The 13,918-nt window shown below is 40.6% G+C and overlaps 1 protein-coding gene and 1 pseudogene across 1 annotated transcript in view; both read right to left on the bottom strand.

Moving 5' to 3' along the window:
- Window positions 1–13,918, bottom strand: part of LOC140672728 (uncharacterized) — a 193,289-nt gene that overhangs the window by 103,537 nt on the left and 75,834 nt on the right. The gene's annotated exons all lie outside the window — the stretch shown is intronic.
- Window positions 5,279–6,147, bottom strand: LOC140672629 (uncharacterized; annotated as a pseudogene).

Raw genomic sequence — 13,918 nt, 5'->3', positions numbered from 1 at the left:
CTATAGGCACGTGTCGCATCGCTGCTATCTTTCTCGTCCTTTTCTTTATCTCTTTCTTCGCTGTCGACATTGTCCATCTCTTCGTCTTCCGCGGTGAGAACTTTTTCTCTCTCTTGCTCGTCGTCGTCTCGCGTTACGTTGCAACTTAGCACATCGGCGTTCGCGTTCGCACGTCCGGCCTTATGTATTATCTCATAGTCGTACTCTTCTAATTTTATTCGCCATCGAATTAATCGTGATCCTGGATCGTTCACGTTAAATAACCATATTAGAGGTTTGTGATCTGTAATGACTTTAAATTGTGTTCCGTACACGTAGGGTCTGAAATGCTTTACAGCCCATACAATAGCTAATAGTTCCTTTTCGGTAGTGCTATAGTTCTGTTCCGCGAGGTTCAGTACTCGGCTGGCATAAGCTATCGGTCGGTCGCTGCCTATTTTTCCTTGCGATAAGACCGCTCCGCTCGCGAAGTCGGATGCGTCTGTAGTTATATTAAATTGTTCAGCGAAATCTGGATATTTGGAATCTTCGATAGTAATCGGCTAGACCTATAAATGACTGGATATCTTTCACCTTTTTTGGCGTCGGGAAATCTCTTACCGCTGTGAGTTTAGACGGGTCAGGAGATATTCCATGTTCTGATATTATATGGCCCAGGTACATTACTTCTTTGCGTAGGAATTCGCATTTATCCGGCTGTAATTTTAAATTATTAGTTCGAAGTCGTTGCAGTACTTCCTTGAGTCGCTTGTTATGATCTTCGAGGCTTGCTCCGTAAATGACGATGTCGTCTAGATAGACCAGGCATTTGAGTCCTTGTATTCCTGTCAATACAGAGTTCATTAATCTCTGAAATGTCGCCGGTGCGTTTTTCAATCCAAAGGGCATTCGGTTGAACTCGTAATGTCCATACGGAGTTGAAAAGGCAGTTTTAGGCTTGTCCTTTTCGGCCATTGGTATTTGATGATATCCAGATGCTAGATCTAATGTTATGAAGTATTTTGCGTTTCCCAGCTGGTCCAGTATATCCGTAATATTAGGCAGAGGGAAGGAATCGCCGATCGTCAAGTCGTTGAGCTTTCGAAAGTCTATAACTATTCGAAGTTTCGGTTTACCTGATACGTCGGTCTTTTTTGGTACTACTAATAAAATATAAAAACGTGGTCTTTCGGGTTTCGGCAGAGCGTATCTGCTCGTTCGACAATCTCGTCCATAATGTCCTATCTTGCCGCATTTAAAACACGTTGCATTAGTATCTCGAGGCGGTCGCGAGTAATTCGAGTCGAGTTTATTTTTATTTTGATAACTGTTTGTTCTCGCTCCCATCGGCTTGATAAGTTTTTCTTCCGAGCTCGCGCCGTTTATCGCCTCTTGCAATGTCGAGAAGCGTTGTGACCGTACGAGTACTTTCAAGTCGTCGCGTAGTCCGATTTAATAATTAATTAACGCTTGGTCTCTGATAGTTTGCTGAATCGTGCGTTTTTGTTCTAGAGTATGCTCTTTTCCTTCGGTCATAGAGTCATATAATTTCATAGCTACTAGATCGACACGCTGTCCGAACGCGTAGGCGGTTTCGCTTGTTTTTTGTTTTAATGAATTAAATTCGACTTGTAAGTGTGTCGTGCTTTGTTTCGTTTGATAACAAGCTTCGAGTTGCGTCCGAAATTCATCGAAAGTGCGTATATCGCGTGTTTCAAAATCTTGTCGCGCTCTTCCGCGTAACTTTGTATATAATATTGCTTGCATAAGAGATTCTTCATCTGCCGGATTTGTATTTTGTATTGCGTATGTGCATGAATTCACGAAATCTTGCAACTTGTGTCGCGACATTCCGTCAAATTCCGGAATCATTTGCCTCGCTTCCTTTAACGTCAGGAAATTGGGTGCCATACTACGTCGGCTTCTAACGTCGCGATCGGTCCGTCCGTAATATATGCTTTCGGCAAGTTCTTCTCGACGGCTTGTATTTTGATCGCGTTGCTGTAGTTGAGCTACTTGCTCTGTTAAGAATTGTATTGCATAGCGCATTTCTCTTAACATGGCGGACGTAGAGTCGTTTGTCGATTCTTCTCGCGGTTGTACCGGTTGATTAATTGTTCGTCGCAATCGTGCGATCTCGTCGTCTACCGCGTCATTAGACACGTTTGCGGACGTAGACGCGCGGGGATTTTGAGCTTCTGCCATCTCGCGCGTTCGTGCGTAGATTTCTTCGGGATCAAAAATCTCGCTCTCGTAAGATGTCAATGAAAATTCTCGCCGGAGTGATACCTGACTTGGAGTTCGACTAAGATACGGTCTCGTTCGTCTGGTTGAGTCGTGTAAATCGTCAGTGGGGTCAGTCGGATTATTTTCAACAAGACTCGCGTCGAAACTCGTAAATGGAAATTCGCGTTCTGTTATAACATTGCTCGGTAGCTCTGTGTCACTATCACTCGAGTATCGAGTTTCGAGGTTCCGTCGGACACTATCGCGTATGTCTCGGAGCGCTTCTACGGCTACACTCGCGGGACTTAATTCGCAATATTTTATAGCTCGATTTGCTCGTTCGCTAAGCAACCACGACTTATTTGCTATCGGTTTCGGTACGTTTCTTCCTTCCGACATTCACGCAAATTTAATTAAAATTAATTTGGTTCGGACTTACAGTAGTAGTATCGCTCGCATATTCGCTCGCTGTCTCGGTTCTCGCTGACGTTGCGTCCTTCGCTCGGCGGCTGATAAGGCTGGCGGTCGCGTTCCGGCGGCGATGCGTCGTCGATGGAGTTGTCGAAGGTCGGGCGGCTTGGCGGCTCGCGTCCTTGCTCCAATCCTGCGATGCTCTGTTTATCTCGTAGTCCGTAGTCGTCTGCTCTGCATGTAGTTTTTTCTTGGCTTCTTGATGTCCGTCAGTGTTTGCTAACTTTCTGACGTGCCTGCCTGTTTGAGCACTTTTTATTTTATTGCAGGTCTTGCACGACGGTCGGGGTGCCAACTCCGCGACATCCACCGGGGGTGTTCCCTGGATCCCACCGCTGCCACCAGAATTGTTGTGCCTCCGCGAAGGGGCACGGGATTGTCGGGAAATCGTTTCGGGAATGTCGGGGATGCGTCGGGCGTTTCACCCTTTGTTTTTATTGTACTCTGCTTCTCTTTTAATTATAATTCGTTTTATTCTTCTACTTCACGACATGTACAGTTCTTTTATCTCTCGGAAAAATATAAGATAGTTTAATTGAAATCAATGGTGTGTTATTTTGTCACTGCTCCCAGCGAACGTTATACTACTCGCGCTTGCTGTCGGTTAGAGTGAGAGAGCGGTATCTCTCGTATACGCCGTCGTACCGGTAGTCTGATACGCGTCGGCTTATCTCAGGTGCGCGTATCTCTCTCAGTCATGCGAGTATGACTTTGTTGAATCTGGTCAGTAGCTGCTCGTGGCGATTATTACTCGTTCGGTTCTAATTAACGACTGCCCGTCGCTTCATTGCGGCGGGTGCTGAGCTTCCCTCCGAACTGCATGGTTTTTCGGAGGGGGTCCCTTAGCAACATGACCAAATATGGTTATGTTGCTGAATTCGCGTTTTAGTGCAGACGAGGACGTTCAAAGTCGAATTTCCTCGCTTGTACTTTTAGCGATTCAGCGACACCTTTCCGGTGCGTCTCCGAGAGCGCTTTCCGGTTTCGCGTTCGCTCTCGGTCTCGGGCGCGCGTGGCTCGCTGCGTCAGCGGCTCGCGCGATTATCGCTTCGCTCGCGATGCATTCCTGCATCTATATAATTATATGTATATATATATATATATATATATATATATATTTATCAAATCTGTAGCCTTTTCTGGGGCTATAACAAACACTGCAACATTATTTAATTATTTTATTAATTTGATAATTTTTAATTGAGAATAAAGAATTTTGCACTTTATAAAAGTAAGAGTGTCAAATGGGACATAATACTATCTATATATATTTTTTGTTATTTATATTATTTATATATCTCATGAATCAAAATTCACTTTCGCTCGAAAATATCAATTTATTGGAAAATAAAGAAATCGCTCTCTGAATAATGAAATCTGTTTCATTCGAAAACGATATGACATCTAATAACATAACCCACTCGGCATGTAACATTGCCGAGATACTGAAACAATGACAGCAATATTTCAGAAATACTACATGCCGAGTGGGAAATTAGCATTAAAACAATTCCTTTTAAATATAAATAGAAATACACTAATCTTTTCATCCAGCTTTTCCTGAAGGAAACTCTACGCTTGCTGGGATATATGTTTTTTATTATACACACGACCCATGTTTTTAATTACAAATCACTACACTAAATAATACACTATTATGTAACACAAGTAATTACACAAACACACTAATGTTTCTATCAGCTCGTTATAACCAGTGATATCACGACTCTGCACTTTTAGTACATGCAAGAGTGATTGGCCCGCACACCGCGCACTAGATCAGATATCAGATGGTCACGTGAGGGTATACACATAAGTAGTAATAGGGCATGTATGGTCCGTCAAAACAAACCCCCACCACCGCGCCCTCGGTCGCCGCGGGAGGTGTCTGGTGTTTTTCCCCACCACTACCGGGACTGACAGAAAAAAAGTGGTGGTTGGAGGGGAAAGGGTTCGCGCTCAGGTAAGAAAAATTTATTTTTTGGAAAAATTTTCTGGTTTTCTCGGGACTTGAACCTGGGTCCTTCGTATTGCTGATCCTGGTCCTGGTGTGCTGGGCTAAATAAGAACTTACTAGAGTAAAGGTTAGATAAGGCATTTATGTTACATAGTGGGGCAAGTATGGCTCTTGGGCCGACATCGGTTACGGTGCTGGTGAAAGGACGGAAAAGCGCTTTCGCGTTCTATATATGCGTGGGGCAGGTATGGCCCGTCAAAACAAATGACATCACATGGTAGGCGACCGTGTATAACGTCATGTTTGTGAAGGCGTCTGAAGATAAAAAAAGGATAATAACATAGGAACGTGCAGGTTCTGTCAAACGCGACGGTATGACGCAACGAAAGAAATAGTATTATCGGTGGCTTATATTACGATGCGTGTCTATTGTTGAAAGAGGTTGCGGAACATCCTCTTTCAACAATAAAAGTAACGGAACTACTTATATGTAAAATGGGAAAGAGGAGTAAGTGAAAGAAATCGACAATAGATTTAAATGTACAAATATGTAACGTTTATATTTAAAATTTTTTTACAAAATCAAAATTATTCAAGAAGTTTTTACAAAATAAATAATTGAAGATAATATTCCAGGGATAATGATTATAATTTTCGTTTTGTTACTATCATACGTACAATTTGATTGAGATAAAGCGAGGTTATTTCTAAAAATGTTATTTCAAAGTATATATCGAGAAATGATAAATCTTTTAGCTGAATGCGTACGTTACATTCTATTTTCTTGCTATTACTCTTGATCAGAAGTTTTATAATATTGCTATTAATATTACTATTGATAGGAAGATTTATCTCTGTTTCGTTCATTAGATATCGCGTACATTCGTTGACACTGTTGGAAATTAAATTTAGTTGATCCAAACGAGCGTTTACACATTCAACTATATTTTTATTAGTCCCAGAAAGGTTGCTCTCTGCATTACTATCGCAACGCTGTAAGTTTTCCGTTTCTTCGGTGTAGGTCCGTTTGCGTTCGTATCCTCGATGTTTTCGGAAGGAAGACCTTCTTGCACGTTTTCGCGATACGCTACTAGCACAGCTCTAGCACCATATGCGGTAGTAAAATTTATAATTATTTTGTCGATGATAATCGTACTCTGTTTAATTTTATCACCGTTTAAGTACAAGACATCTGTTCCATGTTTTCTTGAAATTTCTGCCACGATTCCATATCGAAGCAAATTCCTTCAGCGCTATGAGATGATAATTTAACAATCGGTAGAAAATCCAGTTCCTTTCCATCCGACGCCATAAGGCCCACATGAATTTTCTTCGTATTGGATAAATTCAGGCCATATGTTGTAGATAACAACATACGTTGCAGTTCGATTTTTCCCTCGAAATTGCATTCCGACTTAGAAGCGCTGACTGAATACAAGGATTTCTTGAAATTTGAAATTTCCTTACGATTGTCCATTATAGCTGCTTCTGCGTAGAAAATCGAAGTTCGAATAATCGCGCTCAGAGTACAAAAGAAAACAACGAACTTTTACAGTTGAATTTGCTAGTTCGGATGGCAGGAAACGACTGAACTTAATTTTCCTGAATACTTAAATTAGAAAAATAAAATAGAAAAGTGGTGGGGAAAATGCGCGCGCAGCATAATAAAAAAATTATATGTATATGGAATTTTAAATTAATTTAAAAAATAGATTATAAAAATGTACGTTACCCTCCATAGCTTGCCTGTGTTGCGTCTAAAGTTCAGAGAATAATATTTTTATAATCAAATTTTTATAACGTAGTTTTACAAAAATTGTGAAAAATATAATAAAAGAAGAGAGGGGGTAAAGATGGCGGATGGAGGGGTTGGGCGAGTTTTTGAGTCCGGAGTATTTTTGAGTTTTTAGAGGGATAGGGAAAGTGATAAGTGAAAAGTAAGGGCAGAGGGGAAAGCAGAAGGACAGTGATGTGAGAGAAAGTAGAGTGGAGAAGAAGGTCAGGCAGGGAAGAGAAATATAAGGATGGAAAACTGGAACGAGAGGACGGAGAAGGATGACGTGGAAGAATTGGGAGGCGAAGGAGCGAGAGTGGAAAGTGGAGAAGAGCGAGGGAGCAAAGGAAGGAAAAAGGAAGATAGCGAGGAGTGTAGCTGGGAAGGAATTAGAAGAGGAGTGACGGAAAAGGAAGGATAAAAAAGATAAAAGGAAGGAAATGAGGCGAGAGGATAATGAGTGGAAACAGGGAACGGAGAGGAACGGGGAGAGGATGGCGGACACGGGTCGGTAAGGAGAGAGCGGAAAAAAGGAGCGGTGCGGTAGAGAGAAAAGAGGCAGAGTACTAACGGTAAACAGCAGATGGCGGCAGGAGATAGTCAAAAAGCGTAGCGGAAAAGGATCCTGATATATCGATATCGAGGAAAACGGCGGGTAAGGATATCGATTAGGATAAGGGTGAGAGAATGACTAGGACACGTGTGTTGAGAGGTTAGAAGAAAGTTGGGAATAATAAGCAAAGAGACAGTAGAGTGTGTGGACAGAAGAAAGTGATATAAGACAAGGAATAGGAAACAGTGGAGTGTGTGGGTAGAGTGGAGGAAAGACAGTGGTGTGTAGAAAGAAGAGAGAGAGAGGAAATGAGGAAAAAGGAACAGGGAGAGATGGAAGAGGTGAAGGGGATTAGGAAAGAGATGAGAGAAATAAAGGAATGCCTGTTGGAAGTGTTAGTGGTAGTAAAGAAGATTTATGGAGAGATAGAGGTGAGGAGGGAAGGATAGGTGGAGTGTGAGAAGAGAGAAAAGGTGAGAGAGGAAGAAGGGGAGAGAAGAGGGGCGGCGGAATGGCAGGGGGAGGAGAGAAGAGGAGGGAAGGGAGAGGAGAGAGGGTCGAGAGAAAGTGACAAGTCGAGAGGAAAACGAGAAGAGGAAGGTAACAGGGAAGAAAAGGAGAGAGAAGTGAAGCAGCGAGAAGAGAAAAGAGGAGAGAAAGGACAAGAGGATGGGGAGAAAGAGGGTACGGAAGAGAGTAAAGAAGAAGGACACATGAACGAGAGGAGGAAGAAGCATGAGGAGAAGGGGGAAACGATGAGGGGACAGGAGTGAATGAAAGAGAGAAGGTGGCGGGGAGGAAGTTCGGCGGGGAGCCAGAGGTGAGGAGGGAGAGTGGGGAAAGAAAAGTGGAGGGCGAGAGGAGAGAAAGGATGAAAGAGGAAGAAAAGTAGAGAGGAGCGGCTGGACAAGAGAGGAAGAAAGAAGAGAGATGAGAGAGGGCTGAGCGTTCGATTTTAACGATTTCCAATTCGGACAATTTGTCTCCTGTGTGCCACAGTGAGACGACAAAACTCTGTGTTACAACGCGACTTAGCGTTGCAACTTACGGGGAATGTAGGTGTCACAATTCCAGAAGAAGGAAGCGGAATTTCCGAAATCGAACGCTTTCAACAATATCTCACCGAGGATAATATTGCTATAGTGATATATAATATCACTAATCGTTACTTTTGGTCGGGCCGGTAAACCGTTGTACAACGGGATTGGATACTTAGCCGCTCTATAGCGCGAGACAAGAACGTTTATTTTACATCATATCGTGGAAAACTGTATCTCGTTAGAGCCGCGAGTAATTTTAAACAGAACAAAAATAGTTGTATTAACGGTGGGACGTACAAAATTTATCGATAGTGTTAATTATATGCCGATGCGTTTATCCGAATTACCCAAGGCTTTCGGTCTGACGGATATTTCGAATAAAGGTATTTTTCCTCACTTATTTAATACTATCGATAATCAAACTTATGTCGGCCCACTGCCCGATGTACAATATTATTCACCCGATTCCATGCAGGTGAAAGAACGCGAAAAATTTTTGGCATGGCACTCCGAGATGACGCGTGCGAACTACATGTTTGATTTTCAACGCAAAATATGGGTTTACTGCCGTAATGACGTAGACATTCTTAGACAAGCGTGCATGGCTTTTAGAAAGATCTTTTTACAACGCGGGGATGTGTGTCCATTCGAGGAATGTACAACTATTGCTTCTACGTGCATGAGAATATTCAGAAAAAATTTCTTGCGCGAAAGAGAGATAGGTGTTATTCCTGCGGGTGGTTACAGACGTGTAAATATTCAATCGCGCAAAGCTCTACAGTGATTAGTGTGGAAGGAGCGTGAGCTCGGTCATCGCATTATCCACGCAGAGCGAAGCAGGGAATACCGTTTACCCGATGGCACGGTTGTCGATGGGTACTACGAGTCTGTGGAAAACGGAGTAACGCAATATTACGTGTTACAGTTTCACGAATGTTTCTGGCATAGTTGTCCGAGATGTTTTCGAGTTAATCGCAATAAACCGCTTTCGTCAGATCATACAGATACAAACGATTTACGTTATGAGCATACCGTCGCAACGACATCTCGTCTTCGAAGCCGGGGATACAGGGTGATAGAGAAACGGGAGTGCGACTTTGATCACGATATAAATGAAAATGTTGAGATGCGTGAATATTTACATTATCAAATGTTAGACAACGAATCGCTCGATCCTCGACACTCCTTCTACGGAGGGCGCACGGAAAATATTGTGACGCGCTACGAGATTACGAGAATGGAGAAGATATGATACGTTGATGTATGTTCACTGTACCCGTATGTGTTGAAAACCGATGCTTTTCCGATCGGACATCCAACGGTAAACGTAGGCGAGGAATGCACGGAATTAATCGAAATATCGCCGGGATATAATTTCGAGTCGGTCGAAGGAATCGTTCGTTGCAGGGTACTCCCTCCCCGCAATCTTTTTCACCCTGTATTACCCTATCGCGTGCAGGGTAAATTATTATTCGCGTTGTATCGTGCTTGTTGCGAAACATTTTCTCAATCCGTGTGCGCTCATGAACCTTCCGAACGCGAATTCGAAGGTACATGGATATCGTGCGAATTAAAGAAAGCTATTGAGAAAGGTTATTTTGTGACAGAGATTAGTGAGATTTGGCAGTATAATGTCACTCGTTATAATCACGCCACGCGCCAGGGGGGTCTATTCGCCGGATATATACACATTTTTACAATTAAAGCAGGAGACTAGTGGTTGGCCGAACGATGCACGGATGACGATGCTAAAGAGCGATATCTTCGTGAGTACGAGGAAACAGAAGGTATTACTCTTGAGAAAAATAACATCGTACACAACGGTTTACGTTCGGTCGCGAAACTAGCGTTAAATTCTTTTTGAGGAAAATTTGGTCAACGCAAAAACTTGTCACATACTGACAACGTTAAAACGCAGCAGAAATTAATAAGCCTACTCACTAGCCCGCAACACGAAATAACCGATATATTACCCGTAAACGATGAGGTAATATAGGTTTTGTCACGAATGCGACAAGAAGCAATCGTACCGTCGCCTCTTACTAATGTAGTAATAGCAGTTTACACAACGGCACAAGCAAGATTAAAATTATACGGATATATAGAAAAATTAGAAAGCCGCGTTTTGTATTATGATACCGATTCATATATATACGTGAGTACCGGCGATCCTCAGGAATACGAATCACGTACGGGTAATTTTTTAGGCCATATGACAAATGAACTCGCGAATTAAGGTGAGGGTAGCTACATAGAGTCGTTCGTATCCGGTGGACCGAAATTTTACGCGTATGTGGTTCGTACACCCGATGGACTCACTTATGAAGTTTGTAAAGTAAAGAGTATAACTCTGAAAATTCGCGCTTAGTTAATTTTATTAGCATTAGAGAACTATTATTACAAAGAGAAAGAGAGGAACAGGCAGAGGAACAAGTAGAATAAACAATCCCTGAATCGAGGATAAATCTTCGGTTTAAAGCCATTCGGCGCACAGCGTTTCATGAAATAATTACGCGTGATGAAACAAAAAGATGTGCGCCTGTGCTATTAAAACGAAGATTTATAAAAACAAAACGATATTCTCTACCGTACGGGTATTTATCAGAAACTTGATAGATATTAGCATGCTTTCCTGTTCACTCCTCTAACTTTGCAGGTAAAAAATATAGAAATGCGCACGTTTTCCGCCCCCCTGCGTAAAATATAAATATTGTCAAACTGTAAAGTTTTGTAAAATAAAATTTTAGTTTTAAATATAGTTGTAATTTTTTTATAATAATAAAATGTAAATCTTAGTTTAGTTGAAAAATGTAAATATAGCTAATAAGAAAAATGCTATGTAAATGTAAATATAAAAATAAAAAATTCATTTTTAATAAAAATATTGCTCTTATTTCCTCCCAACTTTTTATATTTTTTAGTTTTATTAATTTAGTTTTTAAGCGGTATATTTTTTATTTAGTAAAGCAATAAATTTTTTAAAAATAGCACGTACGCTCAATCACTTGTTATCGCGAGCATATATATGCTGGTGAGAGCATTTTTACTAAAGATACAGCTTATCATCGCGTCATTACGCTCACCGAGATATTCGCTAGTGCGAGCACGCGACCGCCGCGGGTGGAGGGCCCCGAAGCGTCGATAAGCTTATTCCTCTGCATTCCAACGTTTAACATTAAAAATTTATCGCGCATGCGCATTTTTAACAAACTTGTTATTATTTGTAAAGGTGAACTTATTTCATTTATGAATTTGTGTAAATGCGCAATCGCTCATTTTGCAAAATGGATGTACGCTGGAAACATGCTTGGACGTCGATCGTCTGCGGACCTACGGGATGCGGAAAAACGATTTTCGTGGAAATTTTCCATCGAAGTTTATCAATCATGTCCGATGTACGATTCGAGAGAATTTTATTTTATTACGCCGAGTGGCAAGATGCGTTTACAACACGCTGTGAGTGAAAGAGAAGTAGAAGAGAAAAGCGCACGAAGAAGCGGATACTTCAGCGGTAATAATACTTTGAGAAACGCGAAGAAAATATAATCGAATTTCGAGAGGGATTGCCGCACCCGGAAGATTATGCCAACGATCCGCTTTCTCCGAAATTGGTAATAATCGACGATCTTATGAGAGAATCATCATCGTGCGACGCTATCGTGGATCTGTTTATGAAAGGAGGCCATCATAAGAATCTCAGCGTTATTCTTATCTCGCAAAATCTGTTCCATCAAGGGCGTGGACAGCGTGACATATTTCTCAACGCAAATTATATAGTTGTTTTCAAAAATCCACGTGATTGTGCACAAATTCGTCATTTAGCACGTCAAGTATATCCCGACGACCCAAAGAATGGAATTATGGAAGAAGTATACTACGACGCAACCTCAAGACCGCATGGGTATTTATTGCTTGATTTGAAACAATCGACTCCAGACGAATATCGATTTCGGACGTGTATCTTTCCTGACGATTCACTGCATTACGTCTACGTACGATCGAGCAATAGAAGAAGGGGTATATAAAAGCAAGGTGATTATATACGCATCTTGTCAGTCGCGCTATTACATCGTAATGGTAAAAGAGAATAAATATCCTTCATCACTGACGTCGCGGAATTCGACGGACGGAGCAATAAAAATTGCTAGACGATCAATCGGCGAGCGAAACGCATGTCTTTTGAAAACTTTGTGCTATCTGAAAAAAAATTAAAAAGTGTCTTTCTTACGCACTGCAGATAATAAACTAATAAAACGCATACAAGAGTGCGCTTATAATACGCTCAAAGGAAGCGTACCGCTTGGAAGTAACGAAAAAAGACGATTAGCCAAACATAAAACCATCCTACGACGCATCGCGACAAAACGAGGTAATTGAAGAGGCAGAAGAAAGCTACTGGTATAACAGGGAGGATTCTTACCCTATCTTATTGCTCCTTTACTCGAAGTTATATTATCACGGATTATCGGGAAATGAAAAAATTATACAACTTTTTATATCTGTTTTTTTCAGAATAAAAAGTAAAGCATTAACGATTACGATATTTGAATAATGGAAAGAGCTAAAAAAATGGTTTTAATTTCTACGAAAAATCTCGAGAGAATGCAGCGCATGTAACATCAACATCATCCGGAAATAGTATGCAGCGCATCATCGTCGGATAATTCAATAAAAAATATCTGGAAAATGTTAAGGGGATGCTGGAGCTTTCGGCGAACCATGCGCGATTTTGAGCGCCACCTTGAAACAACTAAAAAAATGTTACCGACGCAGTCGGCATGAGAGTGAGCGAGCGAGACAGCAATAGGAGCAAGGGAGACTGTAATAGGAGCGAGCGAGACAGTAATAGGAGCGAGCGAGAGGGGAATACCAGCGTGCAAGGAAAAGTTCGAGCCTCGAGTTTTCTCTGTCAGCTGCTATGCCCCTCTCGCTCGCTTCTATTACTGTCTCGCTCGCTCTTATTACTGTCTTGGTCGTTCTTATTACTGTCTCGCTCGCTCTTATTACAGTCTCGATCGCTCTTATTACTGTCTCGCTCACTTCTATTATTGTCTCTTCTATTATTCTCTTTCGTTTGCTCGCGGAGAGATATTTGTTGTGTGTAATAGTACACATTGACGCGTGATTTTTGTACATGCGTCGTTTCAAAGAAGTGATTATAAAGAAACGACTTTATTTCTGGACCAAAATTTTGTTGCAAGATTCAACATAATGTAGAGGACAAATAGGCATATACAAAAATTCAAATTAAATTTGAGAAATATGTATATATAATATAAACATCTAATATTATATACTTTACTTATATTTATCTCTATATAATAAATACGACTAAATTGTAATATTTATTAATACATACATATTGAATATATAATTTTTTTATTTTATATTTTATACTATAATGAATAAAATGATACATATAATATACATACATAAATACATATATTGAATATTGTTGGAACATGTATTCATTATTTATGTCATTATAGTGTAAAGTGTAAATAAAGATAACTATATTCAATATGTGTAACTGTATTATATTAATTTATTAAATAATTAATTTTGAATTTATCATATACGGCTAAAAAGAAAAACATCTTTAGTTACTTTTTCTTCAATTATAAATGTATTGTATTATATATATACATACATATATATATATATATATATTTATAATTTATATTGATTATAAAAAAATATAAAAATTCTTTTTTTTATTATAAAGTGATTCCACAATGAGTGGTTAGTAAGTTATAAGCGAATCGACATCAACATCGGCGACAATGATGCGGATGACGTCGATGATGCAGATGCTACTGTCACTGCCACCGGCATTGGCGACGATGACGCCGACGACGCCTATAAGATTCAATTATTCTTCTCTAAATAACTATGATTGATGTATTCGCTTACGATTT

This window comes from Anoplolepis gracilipes, chromosome 13 (assembly GCF_047496725.1).
Source record: "Anoplolepis gracilipes chromosome 13, ASM4749672v1, whole genome shotgun sequence".
Lineage (NCBI taxonomy): Eukaryota > Metazoa > Arthropoda > Insecta > Hymenoptera > Formicidae > Anoplolepis > Anoplolepis gracilipes.
The sequence above is the reverse complement of the archived record's forward strand: the minus strand, read 5'-3'. Positions and strand labels throughout refer to the sequence as shown.